Source organism: Zingiber officinale, unplaced genomic scaffold (genome assembly GCF_018446385.1).
Source record: "Zingiber officinale cultivar Zhangliang unplaced genomic scaffold, Zo_v1.1 ctg68, whole genome shotgun sequence".
Lineage (NCBI taxonomy): Eukaryota > Viridiplantae > Streptophyta > Magnoliopsida > Zingiberales > Zingiberaceae > Zingiber > Zingiber officinale.
The window spans coordinates 105,455-118,789 of record NW_024589964.1 but is presented as its reverse complement, the minus strand read 5'-3'; the positions used below and the strand labels follow the sequence as shown (position 1 = coordinate 118,789).

General features: G+C 46.6%; 1 pseudogene; it reads right to left on the bottom strand.

Moving 5' to 3' along the window:
- Positions 1–5,268: 5,268 nt before the first annotated feature.
- LOC122037596 lies at positions 5,269–6,295 on the bottom strand (annotated as a pseudogene).
- Between the last annotated feature and the right edge of the window lie 7,040 nt (positions 6,296–13,335).

Sequence of the window (13,335 nt, the reverse complement as noted above, 5' to 3'; positions counted from 1 at the left end):
GCCTGGTGCAAATTGAGTTTGGTGCAAGGGTGTCTCGCTTGGCTTACAGAGTTGGTGCGAATAGTTTAGACACTCTCTTGTTCTGTGGGTTTCCAGGTTATGTGGATCGATGTGATAGTGGGCTGAAGACTGAGAGTTGCTGGTACAAGTTCAGTCTATTCAGATAGGACGGGTCAAGAAGGAGAGAATCAGTCTGGAGAGCAGAACTCGGAATTCTCATTAAAATAGGAATGAGGCATGCACATCCAAGGAGAGGCTGGCGAATTGGTAAGGATGTGGTCAAAGTTCAAGTAGTGATTTGAGAAGCGAGGAATGCTCATTAGTCTACATTCGGCCCAATCTGTCTAGAAGAGATTCAAGCTAAGGAGGAGTTCATTGTCCCGGGCATCTGGTATAGAAAGAAGTTCTCTAAATTGTAGAGGGAAGTTGCTATGGTGTAGAAGGAAGTGTGGCTATGTCTAGTTCTGAGTGGGACGTGTACTTTTGCTTCTATCTCATTTTTTTTGGGGCGTGTGCTTTTGCTGGTGTGATCATTCTTATCCTAGGGCGGTTAGTGCATTCGTTCTGATCCTCCTTCTTTCTATTTATATATGGGTGGAGGAGTGCTTTATTCTTTCTGAGTGAAAGGTAAGCAACTCGGAGTCATTGGAGCTACTCTTTGCTAGAGTGTGTGTGCTGCGAGGACTATGGCAAATGTGGAGGGTGAAATTCCGGCTCGCTTCACTTATTTAGATTAATGAGATGAGGCGTACGAGGAAGGGACTACTGAAGCTTCCTAGTGAATGGGACGGGGAAAGAAAGCCGGATCTGCTTACCTACCGACTGCATTCTGAAGGCTTAGCCAGATGAGTAGCCGGATCTGCTTACCTACCGACTGCATTCTGAAGGCTTAGCCAGATGAGTAGCCGGATGAATCCAATCCTGACTCCGCATGAGATGAGGCTTGCTCCCCACTGACTCGTAGGTCTCCGGACAATCCCTCGCTTCACACTGAATCTGACTATTAAGTAATGAACCCAATCTCGACTTCGCTGATGATTCATTCGACAAAGCAAACAGGAAGTGTTGATCTTCTATCTCTATTTGCTCTCTTGCTTGCTTGATTCGACTTTGCTGAATTCTCCCCTTCAATTGCTTTGATCGTGCAATCGTGCTTGCAAAGCTTCAATTGTCTCTTGATCTTTGCTTCTTGATCTTGATTGATGCATTCGACATCTCTGCTCTCTTGCCCTCAGTGGAGAACAGGCGGATGAACTTTGCTGCCGCACTCCACTTCGCATGAACTCAAGTCTCATTCGACTTCGCTTAGTAAGTAGTAGGTGCCGAAGCTCAGGATCTTTTTCAGGAAAGCCTACTCATATCATGAGCGACTGGACTTGGAAGAAAGCAAACTCCGGAGGCCCACTCTTCCCCGGCCTAGGCAACCGCAGCATAACTAGGAAGCGATGGGCTCTCTCTGGTATCTGCATCTACTGGTTGTTTCAGTCGTGGGGATAGAGATAGATCCTCCCCCGCTCCTCTCTTTCCTCGACTTCGCTTTATATGTGGCCGCGCTCCTTAAATTACAATATGGTTCACCTCTTCTGCTTAGTTCTCACTCGCTCTTCTACGCGCTACTTCGAGCCTTCTCCATGGCAGTGCTCCATCTCCATTCACTCGCATAGCACCCCTCTTTCTTTCGCTCGTTTCACTCGCTCCTCATCTTCTTAGGCGTCTTTGGGGATTCGAACCCAGCGAGCGACGAGCGAGCCAACCTTAGACTGATTCTTTCGCAACTACGTCATCAAACTCGCACCTATCTCATTCATTCTTCGTTTCTTTCGTAGAACTTGATCTTCTCTTACATAAGATGATTGCTTCGTGATCTTTGTCTACGGGCCAAACTCTGTGCGGCAGCGGAACGGCCACGGTCTTGATCATTATTTGTGAGTACGCATTCTTGATTCTTCCCCGACTTCACTTTTTATTCGACTTCGCTTCTTCAACTCGATTGAGAGAGAGAACTCGATTGAGTAAATGTTGGAGTCAGGGGAAAGAGACCGGGGCTAAGATCCTTCGCAACTATCTCCGACTTCAATATCTCTTCAATCTCTCTCCGACTTCAATATCTCTTCACTTCAATCAGCGCATCATTCTTCAATCAGTCTCCTTTTTCTCTCGTTCTTGCGTTCACACTCTATATCGTACTATAGGAGTTCCCACTGTCACCGGATCTAACTCGCACCTCTGATCTTCAGCCCTCGCTCACCGAACCGAACCTGATTATGCTTCCTTTTCCCCGAAAGAGTGATAAGAAAGCCCTCTTAGTAAGGACTGATTTTAGACCCTGCGAGTGGAGGTCCTAGTGGGGGAGGTCTGATAGGAATGCATGGTTTCTTTCGGGCACTTGATTGAGAGGAAGGAAGTCATTCTTCTGAGGCTAGGCGTATCTTCCTATCTTACTGTAAGGAAGGAGGGCACGTCATTCTTGTTAGGCAGAGATTCCTGGCAGGGCGGGAAGAGAGAGAAAGATCAAGATTCAGAGTACGTGCCACAGAAAGAGAAAGATGAGGAGCAGCAAGGTCGCAAAAGAAAGAGACACTCCTTGTCCAATGCTTTAGTCAAACTGGCTACCGGAGCAGTAAAGAGTTCATTCTTTTAGCTGACGTAGTTACTAGGCACTTTCCGCTGATGAGTCCGAGCCGCTCCCGGACTACTAGCCCCGGACTGGATCTCTGGTTCATTGGAAAGGAGCCTGATTCTATGCCTCTTCTACTAAGTAAGCTATCGCGGGCAAAGTCACTACTTGATGAATCGGGTCTTGGCCACCTCCGCTGACCTTACTTGAACTCTTTGCGTCCTTTCACGAGCTCCGAACTCGGAACCAAAGAACTGAAGCACTTGATCCACTTGTCCGCCATGCCATGCCACTTCTATTAAATTGAAGCCTCTGCCCTATCATCGGAGATGCTATTAACGAGTCACTATTGCAAGCCAGCGAGCGGGATGAGCGAGCCCACCAATTCATATTAGGAGAAGTCTCACTCATGAGAACCACTGTCAATAAAGAATGAGCTCAGATCACTTAACTATAACTACTCTCGATGTTAGAGAGCGAAAGAGAAGCGAAAGTCGAAGTCTGAATCCTCATGGCAAGAAAGCGAAGTAGAGAAAATGAGCCGGACCCGCGAAGCAACGAGGTGAAGCAACAAATGAAGCGAAGCAGCTAAGGGATCTTGGGCTTCATAAAAGAAATACGTGGAGCCAGCAGAAGATAAGTGAAGTCCACGTCGCTATCGCTCGAATTTAGCTCTATTGTAAGTGCTAATACTAGAATTTCTTATTATAAGAGCGGACTATATTTATTAGAGAGGGGAAAGACTTAATATATTAATTCTAAGTTGACTCCTTTCTCCCGCGTCGTTATCACTCGCCCCTCACTTGTCTGTATGGGATCGTAAGGTACGAGCAAGAGCGACGTGTAGACGGCGACTACTATAATATTACTCATTCAGCAACGAATTCAGAAGTAGTTGTAGCCTACCTATGCTTCCGTCTAGTCCGAGGCCGGGATATCTATGTTCAACCAGTAGAAGCTCTTTCATTGGTTCCCTCTACTAGCCCTCTTCTTCACTATTCATTGAATGCCGGAGCAGCGGGAAGCATGAGTAGAAGCAGGGACAAGGGCCGAATCCGCACGCTCTAGTAAAATAGTCTAGGGTGGGCCAGCCGGAGAAGTGGGACAAGAGGTTCGGGACAAGCAGTGGGTTGTGGACCGATTCCGGATCATCGGGATATCTCCTTCCCAGTTCTCGTTGTCCCACTCGCCTTCCCTACCATTTCGCAACCTTTGCATACGAGTCAGTAGACATAGTTCCCATAATTCCTCTTGTGTTTTCTCAGGTGCCTGTAGTAAATGTTCTCCCTCGGTTCAACCAACTAAAGATAGAGATTGCCTCCTGTCGCATTCACACTCCGTACCTTTCGCACAGCTCCTATAGAGAAAAATGATTAAGGAGCCCCGCTTCCTAGGCCGCAAGCAAGACACTCTTTCTTTCTGTGCAGATAGACAAATGCTTATTCATATTAGCTCGCCAGAGGGACTAGTATACTAGTATAATATAAGCATTGCATTGCATTGCACTTGTCTTCGGGGAAGTTGACGAAGCCCTGTGAGGCGCGGCATTCGTTTCACTCGATCCCGGTACGCTGGAGGGAGAGCAAGAATTGATTGACCGCATCGTCTTTATAGTTTCTAGTTCATGATCCTTTTGAGACTGACCAAGATAAGGCGGCTCGGTCGGGCCCGCTTCCCTTGAAAAGGTCGGATTATTGGCTCCGGAATTCGAGACATTCCTACTATCGACAATTGGAGTGAATCCTTTGACCTGCGTCTAAATGGTCGGCTCTTCCACTCACTCGCTCCTTCCTTGCTCGCCTCTTTCCCACTGTCTTGGTCCACCACTGCGGAGCACCTCGTCCCATTCACAAAGAGACCCTGAACTTCGACATCTCCTTTCCGAGTCTATTCCTGCTCTTCCTATCTTGTCTTGGTCTCTTTCGTCTGGTCTTGTCGTTCTCATCTCTCTTCTTTATTATTAATTAAGAAGGAGAGTAGTTGAATAAAGAGAGTAGTTGGATTCAAAGAGAGGACAGCGAAGTTGGACATTCCATAAAGAGCTCCCTCTTCTGGTCTTCTGGTCTTGCACTGGCTCCATTCCCCTTAGTACTTCTACCTTGGCTCCTAGTCACTAGCGTTCGTTCCTTTCCTCACTTGACCAAACTGATGGAGGCGCCTAGACCGATCATGGACGAGAAGTGGTCCGACCATGCTATCTACTCAGGACACTATCCTCTTTCTGGCCTCACTCGCTCCGAATCTTGATTCCGGTCCGATGGCCCCAAAAGTTCAAAGAATGAAACTTTTGTCTTTTGTTCAGCTCTTCAAATACTGCTGATGGTTTTTTAGGCGACTATCGTCTCACCTTATATTCTAATACTTCCCTTCGTTCAGCTCTTCAAATACATATGATGGTTTTTTAGGCGACTATCGTCTCACCTTATATTCTAATACTTCCCTTCGTTCAGCTCTTCGCCCCTTCGCTCCACAGGATGTCGGAGGACACCAGATCCAATTGCTTGGGTTGGCAACACCGTAGCACCTCCTCGACTATGATTCCCTTCAGATACGGATTAAGGGGTTTCCCCCGTCCTAACCATAAAGATAAAGGTAGCCGAAGATACGATAGAGACTTCTCAGAAACAATCCTCAATCGCTTCCACCTACGACTAAGGTGGTTCGAAAGTAGGCGGCCCCTGACTCGAGACCCTGCTCCGGCAAGGCGGAATAAGCTCACCCGTCGAAAGGTTATACTTATCAGCCACCTGGCAGAGACCGATCAGTGTCGTAGCTGAAAGGACTGCTTTCGCAGAAACTGGAGAGAAGTTTTTAGAAACTCTGTCAACCCTGCTTGGGAAACTCCAGAGCTCCACTCTTTGAGCATAATGACTTGCTCTCCGAAATAGAGACATCCAGAAGACCTAACAGTTTACGATACTGTTCAGCCACAGCCCTATCAGCAATGACAATGTCATCACCAAGTAAGGCATATCTCGTAAATGGGGTGTGTCCCCAACCTACTATCAATGCTGCCAACCACACCAAATAATGATGGGATAGACTCAAAAGCGCCCAAGAGCCATAATAGCCCAATGGTTGCCCAGTACGAAAACAAAGAAATCGAGAACTCCCTACTAACGGGGGCCCGACCCAGAATGCTGACAGTGCTAGAGAACCATTAACAATACATGAAGCCAGACTAGGCCCAAAGATACATGCCATTAAATCATGTATCACGGACACTGGCCATCGATCAGTTGCAGATGATAGGTCGAAAGAGTCAACCTCCGACGGTCTCAAAAGAGCTAATCGATGTATGGGACGTTCTTGTTGAAACGTACCATCACAAGGAAGACGGGATAAGACCCGCATTCCCCAATCATGTACGGGATGGAGGAGACGCTGTCGTATATAGTTTCCTATAGCGAACAGTCGTCTCTTCCCGGCTCCCTCTAAGGAGCAAGCCAACCGACCTGGTCTCAGAGGATACCCTTCAAAGGCTGTTGCCAGCTCATCAAAGATCGGCCCTACTTGAGTCTCGTAGAACCTCAGATCCTTATTTACCATCCGAGTATTCCAGGAGTTATCTAAGGGCCATAAGACCCTCTTAACCCATAGAATACCCGGGGAAAAGACGCCCTCCTTTGAATGAATCAATCGAAGATCCCTTGCAAAAGATGCCACCTCATATTTCATTGCTGTAAATATGGACGGTACAGCCTTTGGTCCGGAAAACTCTCGATCATCATTAGGTGTGGACTTCCAAGTCGGAACCCAGGAGAACCCTTTATTCAAGGGAACTCCCCTGATCCAAGGAAGGTCAAGTGGTTGTAAGGTTGAAAATGCACTTTTTATAAAACCTAACACCTGCTTTATCCCATCTATATTGGTTGGGTCAGTCACAACCGAACTCAAAGTGCTTTTGCCAATTGGCTTAGCAAGCCTCAGAATTCGACAGATACTAAACCACGATCAAGATAGACGGACCAACCGATCTGCCCTCTCTCCTCTCCCAGCTATAATATGCCGGTGGTGAGATGGGATAATCGTTGGTATCCCTGCTCGGCTCAATGACACATATACCGGTGGGCGGGCTCGCTCACCTCCTCCATATGTTGGAGATGAACACTACACTGTTTTAAATAGAGTGCTGCAAAAAGCAGACCCGATTTCCGGACAAGTGCCATAACTTTTCGTGCAAAGATCAAAGAGCAAAGAGCTCCCTCTGTAGATAGATTACCAGTAACCATTAAGAAGATCTTAATCTGAAATCCCCTTAATGATCCCGCATGTTCAAACACGCGGCGCCATGAAGCCTGAGGCAGATATTCAAGAAATCCTTTGAAAAGCGTAGTCATCTTAATCCTAACATAATATTTTGGAAAGAGATGCTACACTCAGATACCCTCAAATATCCCTTTACTCGGGACAAGACCTCTCCTTGACCCACCGGAACTTGTCGGGGACGGCGTCTGCTTACTAGCCAGATCTTCTTCAGATCTCGACCCTTTTAAGGCCGGTCGTCAGTTTCGAGTTGTCTTGAGGTGATATTTCTATCATCAACCACCCAAGGTGCTCTTGGCAAGCAGCTAAGAGTACACTGCTTTGCGCTCTCAGTGCCTGGAGGGAAGTCATCCTTCTCCCCAGCCGAGGAATGAAAATCCCCGGATGGTCCCTCTTACTAAGACTACTGAATGTTATTGTAAAAAGGTATAAGAGCAGTGATTTCAAATCATCGTACTCTGGCAAGGCAGAGTTTGCTTTCTTGGGGGATAAGTCGACAGAGAAGTCACCTCTCACTCTACAGAACCGTAAATGAGGCCTCATACGGCTCCTCCTTCCATTCTTTCGAAAGAATTGGATACGTTCGAGAATCTCCTCCTCCACCCCCTATCGAAGAGTAACTAAGACGTCACGTTTTCATGTTCCAATTGAACACTTTCCGATCAGGGAAAGGGATCAAATCACGATCTTCTCATCTTATAATAAGATAAGAACAACGATCAATCCCTTTGCCGAAAATGGAGGTTCAGAAAGCAAGGAGAGAACAAAGAGTAGGGAGAAAAGCACGAAGCACAGGTCATTGTAGATCAGACTTGATCATCTTGTTGAGGACCGACTGGCAAGAAAGTACGGTTATTCTTTATCGGTATGCAATGCCATTCACAACTACGGTATGCAAGTGCAAGTCCATTCAGATAAGTGAGAGTTGCGGTTGAGAGAGAGACGAAATATGAAGATAAGGAGGGCTCGACCACATGGACATTCTACATCAGAGTTAGGGAGAGGGAGAGGAAGGGTGTGATAGACACTTGTTATCAAATGGGTTGCACCGCGAACTAGAACATGGAGGCTAGGCCACTGTTGATGAATGTTCGGATATCCACTTAGGTACTGAGGAAGACAGACCCCCCATCCGAGATTTGTCAGTACGCTGCTATCATACGAGGAAAAGGAAGCGTATACGGAGTACGGAGCATCAAAGAGTATCTGCCAGGCTAGCATCCGAGAACAAAGGGTATTTGACTGAATTCACTCAGTTTCTCAATTCAAATGTGGAGCACAAGTATACAATGGTCTTTCCTTTGGGGCCATTTATACGGATTCCATTTACGACTAGACATTCAAAACTACGAAAGATCTTGGAAAGAGTAAATTACAAGAGTCAAAGGTCACCATTGACTGACTCTTGTAATTGAGTCGTACGTGTACCTTTCTTTCATACGTGAACCGCTTCTCCTCGTTCAGAGCTAGGCGAGAGCACATCTCTGGTCAGTATGGAGAGAGTTAATGCATTCTCTTCTCCTCGTTCAGAGCTAGGCGAGAGCACAGATTGGTCTCTGGTCAGTATGGAGTTCAATTGATGACAGACATTCCGGTCCCTTTTGGTATGTTAATACATTCTCGTATAGAAGTTCTCACACGTAACTATACCTTTCCCCGGATTCTGAGACCTTCCCCTTAGCTTAGTGTCGGGATTGTTTTTCTGGTCCGCTCCTCTTCTTTAATGGTTCCCGGATTGGAGGAATGAGTAGCTCAGGAGGCATGACATCCTTTAACTCTTCTGTGACCTCCTGTATCACGGGCGGCCTTCGATGCACCGCTGCTACGTACGTTGACCTTGACTTGACAGATTCATCCAATTTTACCTAGACTCAAAGGAGGACTAGAAGGGAAGGGGCGAAAGAGCTGAACGAAGGGAAGGGTATCGACAGATAGAGCTCGAGCGTATGCGAGAGGGGCGACACAAGGGGAATAGAGGCAGCGACCGATAGGTCGATTGTAGAGACAGATATGCTCGACTGATAAGGTAAGAGTAAATGGCCTAAAGCCATTTACGACTGTTGCTGTGGGCCGACGGGGAATAGAGGCAGCGCAATACCATCATTACTTTTGGGAATCAACCGATTGAGCTCGCCCGAAGGGCGAGGGGCGAAGAGCTGAACGAAGGGAAGGGGGATTGTAGAGACAGATATGCTCGACTAATATTGATAAGGTAAGAGTAAATGGCCGTTGAGCCATTTACGACTGTTGCTGTGGGGCGAAGAGCTGAGAAGAAACGAAGGGAAGGGTGATGCCGTCAAAGAAGTGATCAGCATGAAGATCTTTCTTGGGGGTTAGCAGTGCCCCATAGCATAGAATGAATAAGGAGAGCCCGGCATTCATTTCTTCCTGAATAAGGAGTCTACTATTTTGAGTCTACTAAAAGAGGGACCAGCTTCATCGTGGTTATTATAGGAAATCTCTGATCGTTCACCTCTCGTTCCCTCCCACTTATATGTGATCAACGGGATCAGTCGGCTAGAGAGTGGGGCTATGAAGGGAGGCAAAGTCGTCCTCTCTACTGACCGAACCCTAAGAAAGGAGGTCTTCGTCAACATGTTACGAGGCTCCAGTCTTCGGCGGGTCACCATTACTTGACTTAGAAAAAGCGAAGATCTGGGCAAGGGGGAGCGCAGTGCGCCTCGTGCAAATGGCTTTTTGTCTTTTCATGATATACCGTCCTACCTACGTACATGATTGATAGAATCACTACGTAAGGGGGGCGGTCAACTTGATGCAGGAGAGGCATGAGTGCAGTTTGAGTAGGGCCTCTTTCTCGTTGATCAGTTCGCCTCCCCAGATAGAACAGAATTGCCAGAGAAAAAAGAAAGAATGTGTTCATAATCTCAAAGTACTCAAAGGTCAGCTTAGCTTAAATGCTGGATTAGACAGAGAGAAAGGGAAAGAGGAAAGCAACCGATAGACTGCAACACGACTGAACTCGTTGCTGACGAAAGATAGGTACCAATGGAAAGAGTAAATGGTACCATTGTAGACCGGATGACGACCGGTTGCTGCGACAGCGACGTGAGTAAATGGCTTTGGGCCCGACTACGGTAAAGTAGATCAGGTCTTTAATTAAGTATGTAGCATGTAGCATTGACTCTTTCCTTCTTATCTCCTTGTAATAGTAAGTGGAGAAAAAAGAGACGGGAGCTTTCAATAAGCAATAAAGGGAACCAGCGCATCTTTCTAGTGCCTACCGACAGATGAAACCCGATGACAACTCAGACTCTTTGGGACTTTGACAGTAACTCGAATTCAGCTGAGGGCTCAGTCTCTTATAATTCCCGTGAAGCTTTCTTTGTAGTTTGTTCTATAGCAAGAGTAGTTCATGGCTACGAAACTACCGCGAGCAAGAGTATGGCATTCAAAAAGCCCTACCCCTAATCTACCGTTATCACAGCAAGAGGTCGTAAATGCTACGCCAAGAGGTCGTAAATGCTACGCAGTAAGTAGTCGTGATTGGCATTCCTCAAGATCTACCGTTATCACAGCAACTGGTCTAACATGGTCTACTTTGACTATAGTCATTTACTCTACCGTTCCTCTCCTTCAGTCGAGCTACTCAGCTATCAAAGTGTAAGGAGTCGGACCCGCCGAAGTCAGAATCTGCTCGGACCGCTGCTGAACCTGCTCGCCGCTTCTTAACCTTCTATCCCTATCCCAGGAAAAGAGTGTTCTTATATAATCAAGAAGTCAAGATGAGACTCGTCTAGCAACCAGAATGAAAGGGGCGTAGCGAAGAGCAGATCGGAAGGTACGAGCGACAGCGACGTGAGTCAATTACAAGTAGTTTTCTGGAAGGGAAGACTCAATGTAAAGAGTCAATGGTTCCGCATCAGGTCTACAATGGTGTACAAGTAATAGTAGACCTTGCGATAGCGACGTGGAAAGCTCACTGACAGCTGACATTCGCAAAGGGCTTCTACGGACCGGACTCTAATGGTACTTTCAACTGCCGGACCGGACTCTAATGGTACTTTCAACTGCCGCTTCGGTAGTTCTTTATGCCTATTCACTCAGTCGGAAGGGAAGACTCCGGAAGGTGCCATGAGGGCCGGAAAGGGATGCCTTCTGCAGGATCTTTTCTTATTGTCCTGAACTCTGCTCCAATTCCACTCTCACGATCTCGGGAGGGTCAGAGTCTCACACTTCCTTCATCGCCCAGTCTCTCACACTTCCGATACAGTCCTTCATCGCCCCGACTTGCATACCCAGAATGGTGCCCTTTCCATAAATTCACTCTTGCCCGTCGCCGGCCCTCCCTTACAGATTTCATTCTCTTAGATTACATTGAATGGTTTTCCCCGAATTCTCTTAGATTACATTGAATGGAAAGAGGGATCATTCTCATTGACTCGGTAGGCACTGATAACATATCAACAGGTTCACAGAAGATGGGTATTTGACATAGGCTCAGAAGATGGGTATTTGACATAGGCTCGAGCAGGCACTTTTGAATCATCCGGAGAAAGGTAAGATGCCTGCCTAGAAAGCTCTATCGGAATCGCACTCGGGAGAGAAAAAGAGAGAGAGCAGCTCTTCCTTCGGAAGCAGAGTTCATTCCTTCAGTTCAATCCTATCCCTCCTTCTTAGTTAAGAGTGCAGTGACTGCCTTTGCGAGCTTCCCTAGCTCTCCTCCTTCCTTCTTAGGTGTAAGAGCAATTGGTAAAGCTTAGGTGTAAGAGCAATTGGTAAAGAGATGGTTTTTAGGATTAAAGAATCCTTCTATAACTAGAAGACAAGTTCCTATAAGACAAGTTCCTTCTGTGATAAGGAGAGAAAGAACTATGACGCGGGTCAGAATCACACAATAGCAGCATCCTTACCCTTTCTATCCCTTCGTGCCTACCTTGAAACTCTATCTCTTGACGTACCTCCCTACTCTATCTCTTGACGTACCTCCCTCTAGTCGGGGTCCACTCTAATGAAGGGTTCGATTCCTCAAGAGCAGATCGATCGGGACATCATCCTTACCCGGACACCAAAAGCTTATCAAGAGGGACAAAGGCAGTGAAGGGACATAGGCAGTGAAGGGACATAGGCAGTGAAGAGTTCGAAGGTAGTGAGGGAGAAAAGAAGGAGTCTCTTTTACGCATACGCGGAGCTAGTGAATTCCTTAAGAGATTCTGAGTGGAAAGAGGGAAAAAGGAAGCGCCTACGAGTTCATAAGACTTCCCAACGAAAGCAAATCCGCGAACTTCGCTCTTCACTCTTGAAATGGACTTGGAAAGTGGCAAAATACACGGGTATTGGTAACACTTCTCTCAGGGTCGGGTATTGGTAACACTTCTCTCAGGGTATTGGTATAAAATAGGGCTCTTTTTTCGTGCCTTTCGATAATATGGCTTTTCAGCCACTTACGAGTCCCAAATGAATTGAGTGCTCTTTTGTCTTCAAGTGAAGCACAATCGTTCGCACTTAAGGAAGGGACTCTTTCGACGGGTCTTTACTTGAAGTCCATATTCACTATAACCATGAACTCTAAGACTCGCACAATACATGGAAGTCAGTCTAGTCTCCAGTCTATGGATAAGTCAGTCTATTGGTACGATGTATAAGCCCTTATCACGAAATTCCGTATAAGCCCTTATCACGATTCCGCTTCCCTTACCGGATCAATTTATATTATATTACACCCGGATCAATCTCTTCTTTAGATAGTGGCTGACCAGGAGTCTGAGTCCGTGTATGTAGTAGCAGTTATCTCTTGTATTGTAGTAGCACTCTTGTCTGGAAAGGGCCTAGCCGAGCCAGTAAATGGTACATCCATCCTAGCAGAGGCAGTGATCGCGGACCGGTGGGTGAATCCCATCCCCTCTCTCTCTCGTCTGGTGCTATGGTAGTAGGCTACGATGTTAGTAGGCTACGATGTAGTACTGATCGTGGTGTTAAACATATGCTTATCGTGATGCTTTCCTCAAAGAAGAGGAGGATCAAAATGAGTACCGGAATTAGCTCAAGAATTCATAATAGGACAAGGCTCCCAGCCCATCAGGAGACAGAAGAAAGTGGGGGCTTCTTTCAAGCCGGGATAAATACGTTCCAGATCTGATCTAATATAAGAATAGCAGAGTTCTCGTACGGGAAAGGCTATAGCCTGGCTCGTAATTGCACCCAAATCAGTTAAGAACCTCGCACCAATTGATCACCTATGAATCCGGTTTCGGTCTGCAGATGTGTGGGGGTGAGCCTTTCCTTGCTTCTTCTCCCCCACCTTTTGATCCTTATTTTTCACTCTCTTGCTCTTGTTCAGAGTCGTGGTCCCTACCTCTGAGGAGGATTTGATCTCCTCATTGGCTTTCTCATCATTCACTTTGATCAATTCTTTCTTGAAGATCATAGTAGCATCTTTTGTCCCCAAGTCAATGACTTCGATTGGCCTTGTATCCACCCAAACATTCTTCTTG